Source organism: Drosophila miranda, chromosome XR (assembly GCF_003369915.1).
Source record: "Drosophila miranda strain MSH22 chromosome XR, D.miranda_PacBio2.1, whole genome shotgun sequence".
In the NCBI taxonomy this organism is placed as follows: Eukaryota; Metazoa; Arthropoda; class Insecta; order Diptera; family Drosophilidae; genus Drosophila; species Drosophila miranda.
In genome coordinates, this window is record NC_046674.1 from 20,564,051 (window position 1) to 20,579,062 (window position 15,012).

Below are 15,012 nucleotides of genomic sequence, written 5' to 3' on the forward strand. Positions count from 1 at the left end.
ATTGGCTTTACATAAAAGGTCTTTCACCTATGAGTAAATATATATCTCCACACAAAGTCTAACAAAGATGATTTATTAAAACTGATAAATCGTCAGAAAAAAAACAAGATTGGGATTGCTCATTTGTTGTTTCTAGGGCAACAAGCAAAAAGCATTATACTTCAGACCGAGTTGATTTTAAATTGAATGCTAAAAATAAATCAAAAAATATGCTCAAGAAAGCATCAGTCGTTGAATGAGATAAATATATGTAGCTATATATATACATATGTATATGTTTATACCTAAGATGTATGTACAGATAAATATGTGTATAAGTATTTATTTATGAACATGTAGATAAAAGTCTGCGACGAACCAGCGATAGTTGGACAGAAATAAAATTTGCTTGGAAGAGAAATTCAGTACAAAATTCGCTGATACGAATATTGGTAATGCGGCAAGACGAATATGGTTGGCAATGGTAATAAGGCAATGACGTCCGTGCTCTGCATGGAGAAGACATACTGATTCTCGGAATAGCCCATCTTAATCCCGGTATCCTGGCATAGCAAATCAAAGCTAAACGAACGAAATCTATATAACCTCGTACTGAAATAATTTGTATTAATAATTGTGGAAATGGTTTGGGAGGAACTGAACGAAACGAAACGAAAGAGCAGACAGACTGAAATTGTTCATAAAATTAAGTGGAAACAATGGGAAAGTTTAGCTTGAGGTAAAATGCAAATAGTCGGCAGTTAACGGGTACCAAACACACAATCCAAATTACCGTCGTGATTTTGGCGATTTTCTGCTTTCAAAAAGTTGTCTGGCATATGCGGCGTATGCGCAACGCGGATTTATCTTACAATGTCAACAGGGCAGAGGGTTCGTCTGGATTATATATGTATGTCTTATGTAAGAGCGCACATATATGGGACACGTACTCAGTTACAATATGTACGGGTGGAGTTGCCTGTAAAGTAAGTAAAAAGTCATGAAAGCATCACTGGAATACAAGTACGCTACACAAATTTCCCCAAAGAGTCTGAGCACCGACCGTCTCAGGTAGATGGTGGTCTTTGTTTATGGTAATCGGCTAAGGGAGGGAGCCACTATTCACTTTACTTTTGCCAGAGCACAATATATGTGTCAGGCGAAGAGGTGCTTAAAAAATATGAAACACACCTACACATACATACTCGTACTTGGCGGCAAGTGGCAACTCCATCAGATTGTGGCCCACCTGGCTTTAATACAGAAATCGCAGCTGCAGCAGTTGCCTGGAGCCTCTGTTGTTGCCTGATCACAATGCCCTTGACTGCTTGTGATTTCCTGCGGAAGTTTTTAGCGAGAGATAACCAAACAAATGAGAACATCCGCGTCGAGGGTTCCGATTTTTGGATACCCGCTTCTTGGAAATTATTGGAAGTTTAAGTTCTTGAAATTTGAATATGAAACCTCTCGCAACTGATTCTCATTCGATGGTCATGCAGTTTTTATTATGAGAGGTTTAAAATCATCTTTTATCTTTATCTTTCATCTTTTAGCAACCCACATACACCATCCTCTGGGTATAGTCTAACCTTTCAACCAACGAATACAGGGTATGCAAAATTAAACACTGTATGGAGACGGATGAGCGGGAGAGCGGAAGAGAGGTGTGGAGCGTGTGTCAAGGGGAAATCGAGTTAATGGATTGATTGGATGAGATACATTTATGGTCCATCTTCTTGGGTAGAGTAAATATCTTGAGTTTGGATTGGCTGATTGGTTCTGAGAATCAGGGCTATCCTTAAAGACTTGGTTGCTATAATACAGAGGGACTTGCATTTAATGAAACCATTTTGTTAAATTATCAACTTCCTCGTACAAAGCACTCATAAATCACTCATTTCGTTGAAATTCGTTGAAAAAAAGCTCAAACTTAACGGCGAAAATTGAGTGAATGCCAAAAACATACGAAGACTGCGTCGTTCGGCTCGGGACACGATGCCTTATCAGAAAGTAACCTGTTGGTCGGCGGCACGGCAGTGCTGCCCATCAGTTGCTTGTGTTTTCTCGTGGAAGTTGGACGCGAATCGGCAGAAGCGCACCCATTCAATTTCGATAGAGAAAGCACACAGGGAATTGTCTCCGGCAAACGACAGAAATATTTTTATTTTGAAGTGAAGAACAGTGAGAGAGAGAAGGAAGTGAAGAGGAGGCCAAACAAGTGCCGGAACGTGCTCGAGTGTCTCCATTTTTGCGGTTTTCTTATGTGGACACCCGTTTCCCTCATCAAATTGGCATACGCGTACCCTCCTCAGTGCTGACACGCCGCCGGTCGCCAATTTTCGGTTTTTGTTTTCATTTCAATACGAGACAAACTTTTCAACTTTTCGGTTTTGTTTAATGCAGAACAATATTATTTGACTGCCGGTTAGCGTATAACTGCAGCAATAAACTTGAAATTAAATAAATTTTCCCAAGTGCGTAAAGAGAGAAAGGGAGGTGAGTGGATTAAACACAAAAATGTATTTGTTAATAAGTTGGACATGTTATTCGGGGGACGAGGACATGGCCCAAAGCCATACCCAAAGCCAGACCCAAAGCCAGACCGAAAGCCAAACCCAAAGCCAAAGCCAAAGACTGAGTCAAGGCTAAAGTGTAACCCGGAGTATATTCATCGGCACAAATTGAATTCCATCCAACTTTTTCCTCGGCCTCTTTTCTTTTTTTTCCTTTCATCTCTTGCCCCCAAAGAAAAGTTTTATTTCACTGCCAAGCGAGAAAGTGAGAGATGGAGACAAGGAAGTCCCGAAAAAAACATTAAACTTTCACTTTGTTTTGCGACAAAACAAATAAGTTAGCAGGAAAAAAAGAAAATAAAAAAAAAAACGTACGGCTGGCTAAAATAGAAAAAAGAGATCCGTAAGAATGAAATGCTAAATGCATTCAAAGAACTCGAAACAGAGTGAGACACGTATTCCGTTTGCTTTTTATGGCACAATCGAATGACTTGGCCGTGACTGTTCCTTAATTAAAAATGCAAATTTCCCTTAATTTGAATAGAGCTCTTCGAAAAACAAGCGGAAGAAGAGCATCCACAAGACCAACTGCAAGAGAATGGTCCCCAACAACTGTAGATTGATTTTAATTGATCCCATCTGACATGGATGCCAGTCATCCATCCATCTATCCATCCAACCATCCATCAATTGTTTATTTGATAAGCAAACGCATTGATTGCTTTTGTCCATCTATGGTCGGCTCTCTCCGACTCCAGCTCCGTCTTCGTCTCCGGCTCTGTTCCAATGAATGCTAATGAGTGCTCTGCTCAGGTGGGAATTGGACTGGTTTATGCGGCGTATGCGTAATGTTAATCAGAATTGTCCTGGGGCGTAATATGCATATGTGATTGGGAGTAGGAATAGGGAATAGGTAATGAATTATGGTTTCTTAGCCTGAGCCAGAACCATGGTCCACATTGCGTATACATTATATGCGTATACGTAACGGAATAAAAGACTCTCCATATCTGGGAAAATGCTGAGCCCTGAAATTGCAGACAGTGCATAGTCCTACCGCAATTCGCCAGCCATTTTCCGCTTAAAGAAGTTGGGCAGTGAGACGAGGAGACACGGTGGGCAAACGCATTTCAATTTGCATATGCGGACACGCCAATGCCCGCTGATGGCCACTGAAATGGGTCCTTGAGGTAAGCCAGCTCGCCAAAATTTCGCAGTTAAGACCAAAATGGGGAAGATGTTCGCATGGACTGAGATAGCAACCGCAATGTCATCAGTCGATTAAGGTGGTTCTGCTTTCTGTCCGCTCCGCTCCGCTTCTCTCTTCTAACTCGCACTGCTCTGGCCGCCGTCCATTTGCATTTGAATCAGCATGTGGCCAGAGCAAGGGAGCCACGGAACACAGTTGGAGGCCAAAACTTTTCAGCACTTTTCAGCACATTTCGGGCTCAAAACTTTTTATTTTTACTGTTGTCAAGTGCTCATTGGAAAGAAAGGGTATGCTCGTATTGTTAACATGATACTAGAATCGCTGAATCTGTGAGTGAAGAATCTTCAGCATTATTGGATTAAATCTACGAAAGCCTGCCTGCTTCCCTTTAGGTATCCACCAGTCGAGTCTCCTCTATGCCCAAAATCGACTCAACTTGTTTTCCCTGTGCTCGTGTATCGTTTTCCATTTTTATTGGTTACTAAGTTTTGCATAAATTATGCACGAGGCTGCATGTGCATGGGTTTGTGTGTGTGTTTATGGGGAAAATCGCTTGATAAGAAATGCGTATAGGTAGGGATGGAATGGAATGGAGAGCAGGCAGGGCATGGAATGGATGGCAGAAGGCGGAAGGTGGCCTGGATTCCAGCAGCTGCTTGAATTTATTTGATTTCTCACAGTCGCAAGTCACAGGTGACATTTTTATGGCCAATCTGAGCGACGGAGGCCCCTGGTCCGGACCCAGACCCGGACCCGGACTCGAGGACATCTCGAAACAGTCAACAGCAACCAGAACACGGCCTTCGAGTGCTGGGGACTGGCTCTGGGAACTCAGGCCACGGCATGGCCATAAAACGATTGGCATTCTCAAGGCCAGCAGCGGTTGCCATTGACATTGCCTTTGACTTGGTCTTTGGTCTTGGGTTCCTTTGAAAGCAGGCCCTGTAGCAGCAGCCACACAGCCACACAGCAACACCCACACCCTCATCCACACCCACAGCCACAATGTAATCTGGGCTCGTAGTCTGAGGGTCTGAGGGGTGGTCGAGCCAGATTCTTGTTTTCTATTGACAGTCACTCAGACGATTGCGACTAGGATTTTCAAATTTCTCCAGAGACCAACGAGACCGGCTTAGAGCTCCGACCATTCATTCCCCACTGCCCCGTGCGACCTTTCGGTGTACCTACCGACTAGTTTCGTTTATGATTTCGGTTCATCCAGTTGCTCACTTAACTTTTGTCAATAATTCAGTTCCCAGTGGGAGAAACACACGCTGGCAGAGATTCAGAGTGGGGCCAGAGTTTCCTCCAGTGGAACCCAAAAAATTAATTGCTTTTCAATTAGACGCCCGACGGACAGAATATAAAAAAAAAAAATGCCCCGTTGAAGCTTCATGGATACAGAGAAACCGCAATTGGGGGCCCGGGGATTTGGATTGAAGTGAGGGCCATTACTGGCTGTGGGCTATAGGAAAAGGCCCATACCATGCGGCCAGCAGCATAATTAATTCTCTATTCATGAAAGAGTCGCTTGGGCTGCGTCGCTGCGGATGGGTGAATTCTCAGAAATACTTGCGTGTAAAAGTATAACCAGATTTCGGGATTCATCCGATTTTGCGTACTCGTAGTGAATAAATTAAACCAAAAATCAAAAATCGATTTAGAAAACAACATCAGAGGTTGACAATTTCAGTTCATGTTAATTTATCTGTATTTCCAGAAAATCTCTTTCGTATTTATTGTATTTATTATAATATATTCTGTGCCAGAGTTGATGCTCACTTGAAGAGTATCCATTGATTCATTATCATACTATGGCCATCATACTATACTCGCCATGGTCTCTACCATCGTCATCATCACAGCGCTTTATCCCCATTACCATTCCCATTCCCATCGCCACCCATGTTGACTCAACCCCATATCGTGTCGAGCAGACCGCGGCCGCACCGCGGTTCAAATATCATTAAAATGCAAAAATTGACGTACGGCAAAGAGGAGCTGGGCAGCGGAGTGGTACTCGTGGCAGGGACCAGGGTTATGCTCGGGGGCCACAAAATAGAGATAGCGCCATCCACATAGATAATACACGACGTGGGTGGCATAGGGAGCTGGCTGCCCGCTGCCCCGTGTCCCCGTTGCCCCGCTGTCCCGTGTCCCCGTTGCCACGCTGTACCGTCTCTCACTTCTTGGCTCTTGGCTCTTGGCACTGCTTTGTCGGATATCCCGTCCACGGAGTGAACATTTAATTAATTGCGTTTGCTGGCTTGGTGCGTTGATTAAAACTCCATTTACAATGTTTGGCTAACATTTAAGTCGGAGCCAAGGGAGTTAGTTGCTTATTAATTAGCATACTTAGACAGGGCCAGAAGCTGCCACAGCCACTTTCTGGCTGCACTATCCCGTAGACTTCTTTATTCTGAGTGAACATATTACAGAGATAAATCAGCATAGCGATAAACCGAAATCGAGACGGGTAATTGGATGCTCGTAATACCGAACCGAAGGTCAGCCGAAAAGACCCCCAAAGGATCCCCAGACTATGATAACTTAATCGCTTTAAAGCAGCTGGCAGGCCACAAAAAGGTCAAGTTCTCAATTTGTCTGAAATGGTTTGCTTTTTATACCCGATACTCAAAATGAGTATAGGGGTATATTAGATTTGTGGTGAAAATGGATGTGCGTAACGTCCAGAAGGAATCGTTTCCGACCCCATAAAGTATATATTTCTTGATCATCATCAATAGCCGAGTCCATTGAGCCCTGTATGTCTTTCCGTCCCTATCAGCGCCTAGTGCTCAAAGATTATAAGAGCTAGAGCAACGAAATTTTATATCCGAACTTCTGGGATATGTCACTGTTACAAGTATATTTCAAAACATCGCTCCGCCCACTTCCGACCCCACAAAGTGCGAAGATCTGTGGCAACAATATTGAAGATACGGAAAACCAGAAAACGAAGAATCGTAGAGGATGACTATATCTTCTAGAATGCACAATCTGAACCAGATCGTATAATTATTATAGCCAGAATCAAGAAAACAATTTCATTCTCTCTCGCTCTATCTCTCTCTAACACACAGGTTTCATGGTCGGCTTTGCCTATTGCAAAATGTGAGTTCAAGGATCTCAGAGACTATAAGAGCTAGAGCAACCAAATTTGGTATCCACACTCCTGTGATATCGGACCTTGACAAGTTAGTTTCAAAATTTCGACACACCCCCTTCCGCCTCCGCAAAGGACGAAAATCTGGGGCATCCACAAATCTCAGAGACTATTAAGGCTAGAGTAACCATATTTGGTATCCAATCTGGATCGGATCGGATTATTATTATCGCCGAAAGTAGGAAATCAGTCGCTACGCAGCGCCCGACGACACGCTCAGACTGATTTTCTGTCTCTCTCGCACGCACTCTTTGTCGTGTCGTGCAATGTTAGCGCCGTCTGGTGGAGGAGAGCCATACTGACTAAGTATCGGGTATAAATGTAGAGTTGCGGTCGCCGCAACAGCTCACAACGTTCCCCCTCGTTTAATATTATGAAGGATAACTTTTTATGAAACAGCTAGGAAATTGTTTCAACCTGGAATAATACCTGGAGTAAAATTAAATTGATTATGTGTTAAAAATATGTTCCCCTTTTGTCGTGTTCCACAGGAACACAGAATAATTTTCTGATTGTTTTCCAATCACACCAAAAATATGTAAAAATATTCAAAAAAATGTGCCTTAGTATTATTTATAAAGTAAATGATTTGGAAGCTTTCTCCCACCATTTCCTCCAGCCATTTTCTTTCCATTCTCTATTAAAAATTGAAAGACGTTTGATTTGCCCGAACCTATGGATAGGTTGAAGCCAAGGCTGAACCTGAAACTGCCCCAAGAAAAAACTCGATTTGGTGGCACTGCCTTCTGACTGGCCACGCTACCCTCATTATGAGTGATGGGCGAAGACATTTGCAAAGTGCACCGCCTTCTGATAAGGACAATGATAAAGACAAAGGAGCAAAAAAGGTTCGGGAGCAACGGCGGCAGTAGTATCGGCTCCAGAGACCAACAAACCCATCGAGCGGCACTCATCCGGTTGAGATTGCTCTACGGTATAAATTTATGAGGCCATTGTCTCCTGCTTAACCGCAGAATGCTTGCAATGGAAGCTGCACTAAATGGTCAATTAATTATGGTCGCTGGCCCTTGAACCAGCCCCACAATCACGCAGACACAAACCACACACGAAGTGCAGTCTTAAAGTGCGCCCTGGCGTGTGTGAGCAATGGAATCGCGTGAGCATAGGTTAAGGCTGAGGCAGGGTCCGGGGCCGGGTCCGGGTCCTGGGGGAGAGTCATGTATGTACAATATATTCGCCATAAAATTCATTGATTCTCATTCGATTCTAATATTGGTTTTGCCTGGTATTCTCGTACTCGAACTCGTGTGTGTTTGCCGGCCCGGGCGCCGATGTCGCCGCCCGTTATGCAAGGACACGGAACAGAGAGCAGGGACCGAGGACCGAGGACCGAGGACCAAGGACCAAGGTTGGGCAAACAAATGGCGTCAAAGACAAGGGAAATTGGTTTCATTTTTGCAGTTGTTGTTTTTTTTTTGTTTTTTGGTGTGGGGCCATTGTTGCTGTGGCAGCCGGAAAAAGGTTAAACGCCCAAACAAGTGAGCAATGCCATCATGGAAAAGGCACAAAATGAGCCATACTTGTACAAACAGGGATAAGCGGATATGGGAAAAGGGTTCAAAGAGCGCGTAGAAAGGTGTGGGGCTATGGAAAAGTTCCAAATCTTCAGATAAGACACACAAACACACACACACATATGTATACTTTAAGTAATTTGTAGCTGTATTCGCCAAAGGACAAGATGACTATAGTGACTATGTAAACTGCCATTCAATGGCAAACGACAACAAAAATGGAATACCATTCCAAGACAATAGACAAACGATAGATGATATTGTCATAAATCCCGAATCAATACAATTTAATTATAATCAAAAGACAGGCCAACAGGGCATTTACTATTTGGCGTTTATATAAGTAAGATTTTCTAAGATATACTGCATCCTGCATTTGTTAAAATTGACTCTGGTATTTACAATACTTTTCACTTTTCAGTTTCGAATAATATAAACAAATATATCAATAATCTGAAAGACTCATGACATTATATAAAGCCTAATTGATGTGCTCTATCGGAAATTTTAGTTTGACTGATTAATTGTATTTTTTTATTTTTTATTTACTCTTGAAAGTTGGAGAAATTCAAGAAATTGAAGAAACTTTTCAAACTTTTACTCCTGTCGCTGAAACTTTTCAGCCCATTGAGGCCCAGATCTCTCTCTTTGACATTGTAATCGTAGGGCGAAACATTGACCTCGCGGTAGGTAGATCCTACCTGGTAGGATCCTTTAAGCTTATGCACCCATTCTTGTCCCAATATAGAGCTCTTCGCCGTTACTTCCGCGCTATCAGCTGCGGATGTCGTCAGTGGGGATTTACTTGTTTCTGTAGAGCCCTGTGCTAAATGAGCTCTATTTGGGGAGACCCTTCACAAGATCTTTTTCGAAAACACAATCTTCGATGTAAAGAATGTTGGTTTTTATTATATCTTATTTTTCTTCGCTTAATCAAACTCGAAAAGCTCTTAAGCTTCTAAAAATTCTACACACATCGAAATTTCCAAATAGTCATTATTCATTCAATGTTACTTTAATCATTCGTAATCTATCAAAGCCCCATCCAAGTGGACATATTCGAAGTCCCCAAAGATAATCTGCAAATGCGAATAGCCTTTATTTATTTAGTTGAACGGCAAATGGTAAATGAAATTATTGTCTTTGCATATGAAAAATGAAAATTGTGAGTAAATAACCCGAAGAAAGGAAAGTCTTACAGACAGACCCAACCAGACAGATAGAAGGACAGACAGACAGACAGACGGACAGACAGATAGCGAGAGACCACATCGAGTGTGTCCTCGTTAGGCACACCTCCTGTCAGGATTCTTCGGCCCCGGCTTCGGTTTCGGCCACACCCTCCGGCCAGAACGCCCCCATATGTCGCTCAATCGAAAGTTCATCGCTGCTGTGTCCTTGGCATTTGCATTTTTATTTAAGCCCCCCCACTGCTTTCTGGTTATTACCACTGAGAGGGGAACGATGACAACTACGAGTGCATATGTATATGTACGAATAATTCTCAAAAGTTTTGCTTAGTCGTGCTCGTCCTGGTAGGCATTGGCCTTTTAAAAGCTTATGGAAAATTATGAAACTTTTAACTCAAGGCAGCCAGAGAGGAATGTCCACCGAATCTTGGTCTTGTTATCCTTATCTTGTGGTTACAGGCAGGAACACGGCCTCGTTAGTTTACAGAAATTTGGGTATTTGGCATTTTGTGACGGCCATGACAAAGTGAGGGAAACTTTGCTGTAATTGGTCACAGACCAGATTCCAAAGAAGCAAATATTATATATGTATTGCGCAGAAATGAGTCCTTCTAGAATGATGATGAAGAATGTCGATACAGACTACTGGTAATTAGAGCCTAGAAGCCCCGTCAACGGGCAGCTTTTATTAGGTGCAACCTGGAATCAAGAAATGTTAAACTATTCAAATATGCAGTCACACACTTTCAAGCCATATCCGAATGTGTTTTGAATGTACGAATTTAAGGGTTTGTTTTTTGTTTACTGTTTTATGAACATCAGTGGCGCTGGGTCTGTAATAAATGATTAAATCGCATGGCAGAGAGAGCTTCTCCACTCGAAACTACTAGATGGCTGGCAATAAAAGTGAATCACTTTATTGTATGTTTTTCTGTGGACAATTTTCGAGGGGATCATAATTGGGGCGACCACTCGGGCCACTCGTAATTGCCAGGTATATTCAAATTGTGTTTTCGCGGTACTTTAAAGCGCCTTGCTTTGGTGGAACGGAACCACTTACCACAAACACAAAACACAAAGCACAAAGCTCACACACAGGCAGGTCTGCGGGCCCCCTTGTCGGGATGGGGATGGGGCAGGGGCATGGGCAGGGGCATTAGGGAAAGGGCGAATGGGATTGTTCGTCTCTGGCTCTGATGGCTCTTTGGCTGCATGCCTCGTTGAGCTTTGGCCAAAAGTGGCCGTGTAATTTGTATGAAATTCGTTTTACTTTTTTTATATTTCTTCCTATTTCTCATACATTTTTTCTTCGCTTTTGGCTTTGCGAACTTCGAGTGGCTCGTGTTAGCAAACATTTCAATTTCCAAATAGACTGTCAGCTATACGAGTGAGGAGTGGAGAATGGTACTGGGAATGGGGAAGGGGAGAGGGAGAGGGCGGAACAAGGAAAGCCATCGAAGTAGGGAAAACTGTGGGGCTGACTTGTTTACATTTTGGCTCGAATGCTTGTGTTTGCAAGGGGATCAGAATGCGGAAGGAGGGGAGGCGGCTCCTACTCCGGCTCCGGCTCCGGCTCCGGCACCGCCACCGTGGGTCACTGGCGGGGCTGCGGCTGCCCTTCGGCCGTAAATTCATGCTAAAACAATCTTATTAATGGCTATAAGGGTCTCTTCCTGCCAGCCTGCCTCCCTATCTCCATCGCCCCCTAATAATGTTTAACTGCGATTTTTATACTATGCGATTTCTGTTTTCTGATAAAATATTGCCGCCTGGATTTCCTGTTGCTGTTGCCTGCCAATTTTAGCCATTTAGTTTGATTTCAGTGTTATCTTTATGCGAATGTCGCTGAGGCTTATCGCATCAGGCCGCTCTGTCTGTCCACTGGGGCCGTAATGGGCTTAGCCCGGCCCAAACGATGGCACTCAGCGGAGTATGGAGGATGGAGTGCGAGGACTCGTGTCGAAGTAATTTGCTGCTATTTTTGGTTGTTTTATTCAGCTGTTTGTATTATAATTTAGTCAGGCTATTTGCCGAGCATTGATTGGGCCCACAAAGACATCAGACAGGTTGAATATGAATAAAAATTGTATGATTTTTGAAATATTTTAGTTACACTTATTATGCATTGGGCATATAATGGATGATAAGATGAAAGCTATGACGAATCACCTCTTGTTAAGGGTAGGGTATACAGATATCCCTGCAGCTCCGCAACGAATTTAATTTTGTCTGATTTGTGATATATATGTACATATGTATGTGTGTATGTATATATATATATTGCGCTTTGATATGTGGATATACTCGTGCTCGTATTCGTATTCGTATTCGTATCTATAGATCTCGATATTCATGTGCATGTGCCTATCGTAAAAGAGGAAAATGCTCGTACTCTTACTGATGAGTGAGTGAGTCAGTTTTCTGAACGACGTGCCCTCGAATCGGGTGCAGTGAGAGCTTAAATGGGAATAAACTCTCTAATTAGTTGCTGCGAAAACTATAAATCATATAAGGCAAATAAGTAAGTGCGCCTCAACCTCCTCTGCTATGAATATATATATATATATATATATATATATACTGGCTGGATGTGTACATATCTGCATACGTACTCGCGTATCATCATCAGATACTTGTGTGAACGAATAATAATTCTTTCAGCTCTTGAACAATATGCAAAGTGGCTGCTTACGAGTCGGAGCAACAATTTTAAGTGCCCGCCATGGCAGCAGAAAGCAGTCCAGCGAATTTTCATCGAAATTTTAATTAAATTCCGCGTCATCAATCGATCCATGGCACTGACATAGACATAGACATAGACATAGACATAGACATAGACATAGACATAGACAGTGAACACATGTTCTCATCTCGTCTCAATCCATCTGTCGTGGCCCCTAATCTGTTGAGTAATTTCTTTGATGGCGAATAAAACTTTCTTCGTTTCTTCCTTTTTTTTGAGTTTAACTAACGTCCAAGTTTCCGCTGAAACTTTGTAATTGATTATCATAAAAATAGCCATGTTAATTAGTGCAAAAAGCTGGTTGAGCAACTCTCCTGCTTCATCTCCAGCGCCAGCTGCCAGCATTGATCACTGGCCACATCATTAGTCGATGGAATTTATGTGCCGGCTAATGGCATAGTTTCCCTCTCTAAGGAGGGGCAAGAGCAGGGCCAACGGCAGAGTTCTGGTAGCATTGCCAGACCAAAAATGCTTAAAAAGTAGTTAATGCCGGCAACTGGGGCCGGGTCAGCAGCAGGGGCAGGGTTTAGCCAAAGTTGTTCTCGGTTGCGGTCGAGGTTGCTCTGGGGTTGGAGAAAATAAATATTTCCTCTGCCAGAACACGCAACGCATGTCCTGGTTTTAGCTTGTGTTAACTAACTGTGACTTTAACTTGCTAAATTCCTGATTAAATATAAACAAAATCTTTTTAAGGAATGAAAATACAAATAATATTATAATCCGAGCAGAGGAAGATTTTCAACATTAAGGACTACTGTATTTTGGACGAAATATTCCACAAACATCCGGCTGCTATCTGCAAGTTGATTGATTGCTAGCCGACAGTGTTCCAACCACTATTCGACTGTTATTTGATTATTTTCCGGGTATCGGAAAGTTATCTCACTATTACATGAAATGTTCTCGCTATTTAACCGACAGTTATCTGGTTGTTGACTGTCCCGAACCTAATCTAAAAGCTTTCCGGCTATTTATACTAAAATTATTCCATTCTCAGGCTGCTGTAATTCTCAAAAACCGAGTTTTAACGAGTTAGATGCTATTTACCCTCTTGGTCTTTATACAGTGTATTTCCATTCGATGTTTGACTTTCCTTCGATGGTGTGAATGGAATCTTTAAGTCCCCTGCAATACGAAATTCAATAATGGCTTTCACCCTCTGGATAGACGCATGCACCTTGTCGCCATAAAATGCTCCACGCGTCTATAAGTAGGCCATATACTAGCACTTATAGCAGGAGCTTAACGTTATGTTCTGTTGTGACTGTACAAGTATGGTGCAGGAGGGTGGGGCAGGGCAGGCCAAAGCAGGGCGGGGCAGGGCAGGTCAGGGCAGGGCAGGGCAGGGCAGAATAAAATCCCATTAAAGTGAACGTTTGTTCTCGCCACGGCCATAACGCCTTGTTTCATTATGTCACGGGCTCAAAGATAAATCGTTGCAGAAGAAGAGGCGGCACGAGGAACAAGTTATTGTAAGTATAAAAGCGAGCAAAAAATGGTGACAAATGCATCAAAATTAAAATTACGAAGTGTGGCAATACGGTTGGAGCAGTAGCTCCAACGGAACACCAGGATGACACCAGCAGCCGACAGGCGGGACAAAACAGGACAGAACAGTACGGGACAAGACAGGACAGGACAGGACAGGACAGGAAAGGACGGGATGACACACTCAAGCTGCTTTGTGCTGCTTGTTGGTAATGATAATGGGAGTAAGGCGTAAGGCGTAAGGCGCGTGAGCAGGACCGACCATCAGCGATGGCGATGGCGATGGCGATGTCGAGGATGAGAATGACGATGATGACACTTGGGGGATGCCAATGCGGGCTGCTGATAATGATTTTGATAAAGTTTATGGCTCGTCTTGGCTGTTTTCACACCCCTGTCTACCAGCAGCCATGAAAATTGTTAACTGGCAATTTTTCTTTCTGTCGTTGCCTCTACCTACCGTACCTATACCCGCTATACACGTATTATCCAGAATTCAGAGTTTGAATTACATGGTCGCTCTGCTGCTGATGGTCCCTGGTCTTAGCCAGGAGAGTTACGGCTATGCCTTCCGTCTATTAATTTATCAAAATGATTATATTCTTGCCCTGGGCCCTTGTTTTGACATTCTTCCTGCGGACCGGATTCCGGTATTCCGCCATAGCCCCAGGGTGCCGCCAATCTGCTTTGCATAATATCTTGTGTAATTTGTATCAATTTTTTGCAGCTTTTTCTTTGATTAATAATGCCTCATATTGCATATTTTCCAATTCAGGGATTCGGAGGGAAGAAAGGTTTTCGCAATAATTTTCCCAATCGACTTGAAGGATTGAAAGGCTTGAGTCCTGTTACTCCTTTTGTTGAGCCACTTTATCTGTAGTCATGCTGTGTGCTTTATTGTGTATTGATTAAAATTCATATCATTTAGATACAATTTACATCAAACGAGCATTTATTTGATTGATTTCCCGATTAAAATTACATAAACTGCAGGAGATGCCTTCCAGCCTCTGACCAATTTTATAATTCAAGGCTTGTTTTTACAGCGCATAATATTCAGCATTAATTTTCAGAGTTCAATGATATATGTACATAATATTGAGGGGAATGGTAAAGTAATTTATAATGTAATTACATCTGATACCTATACAAAAGTTGTACTTTAACTATTTATTCACGTAGTTAAAC

General features: G+C 42.7%; 1 protein-coding gene across 1 annotated transcript in view; it reads left to right on the forward strand.

Annotated features, from left to right (window-relative positions):
- The first annotated feature begins 2,050 nt into the window (after positions 1-2,050).
- LOC108153550 (neuropeptide Y receptor type 6) overlaps positions 2,051-15,012 on the forward strand; it is a 37,934-nt gene continuing 24,972 nt past the window's right edge. Inside the window, exon 1 of the mRNA XM_017283618.2 lies at positions 2,051-2,475. The gene's annotated coding sequence lies outside the window, so the exon portion shown is untranslated. The remainder of the gene's footprint in view (positions 2,476-15,012) is intronic.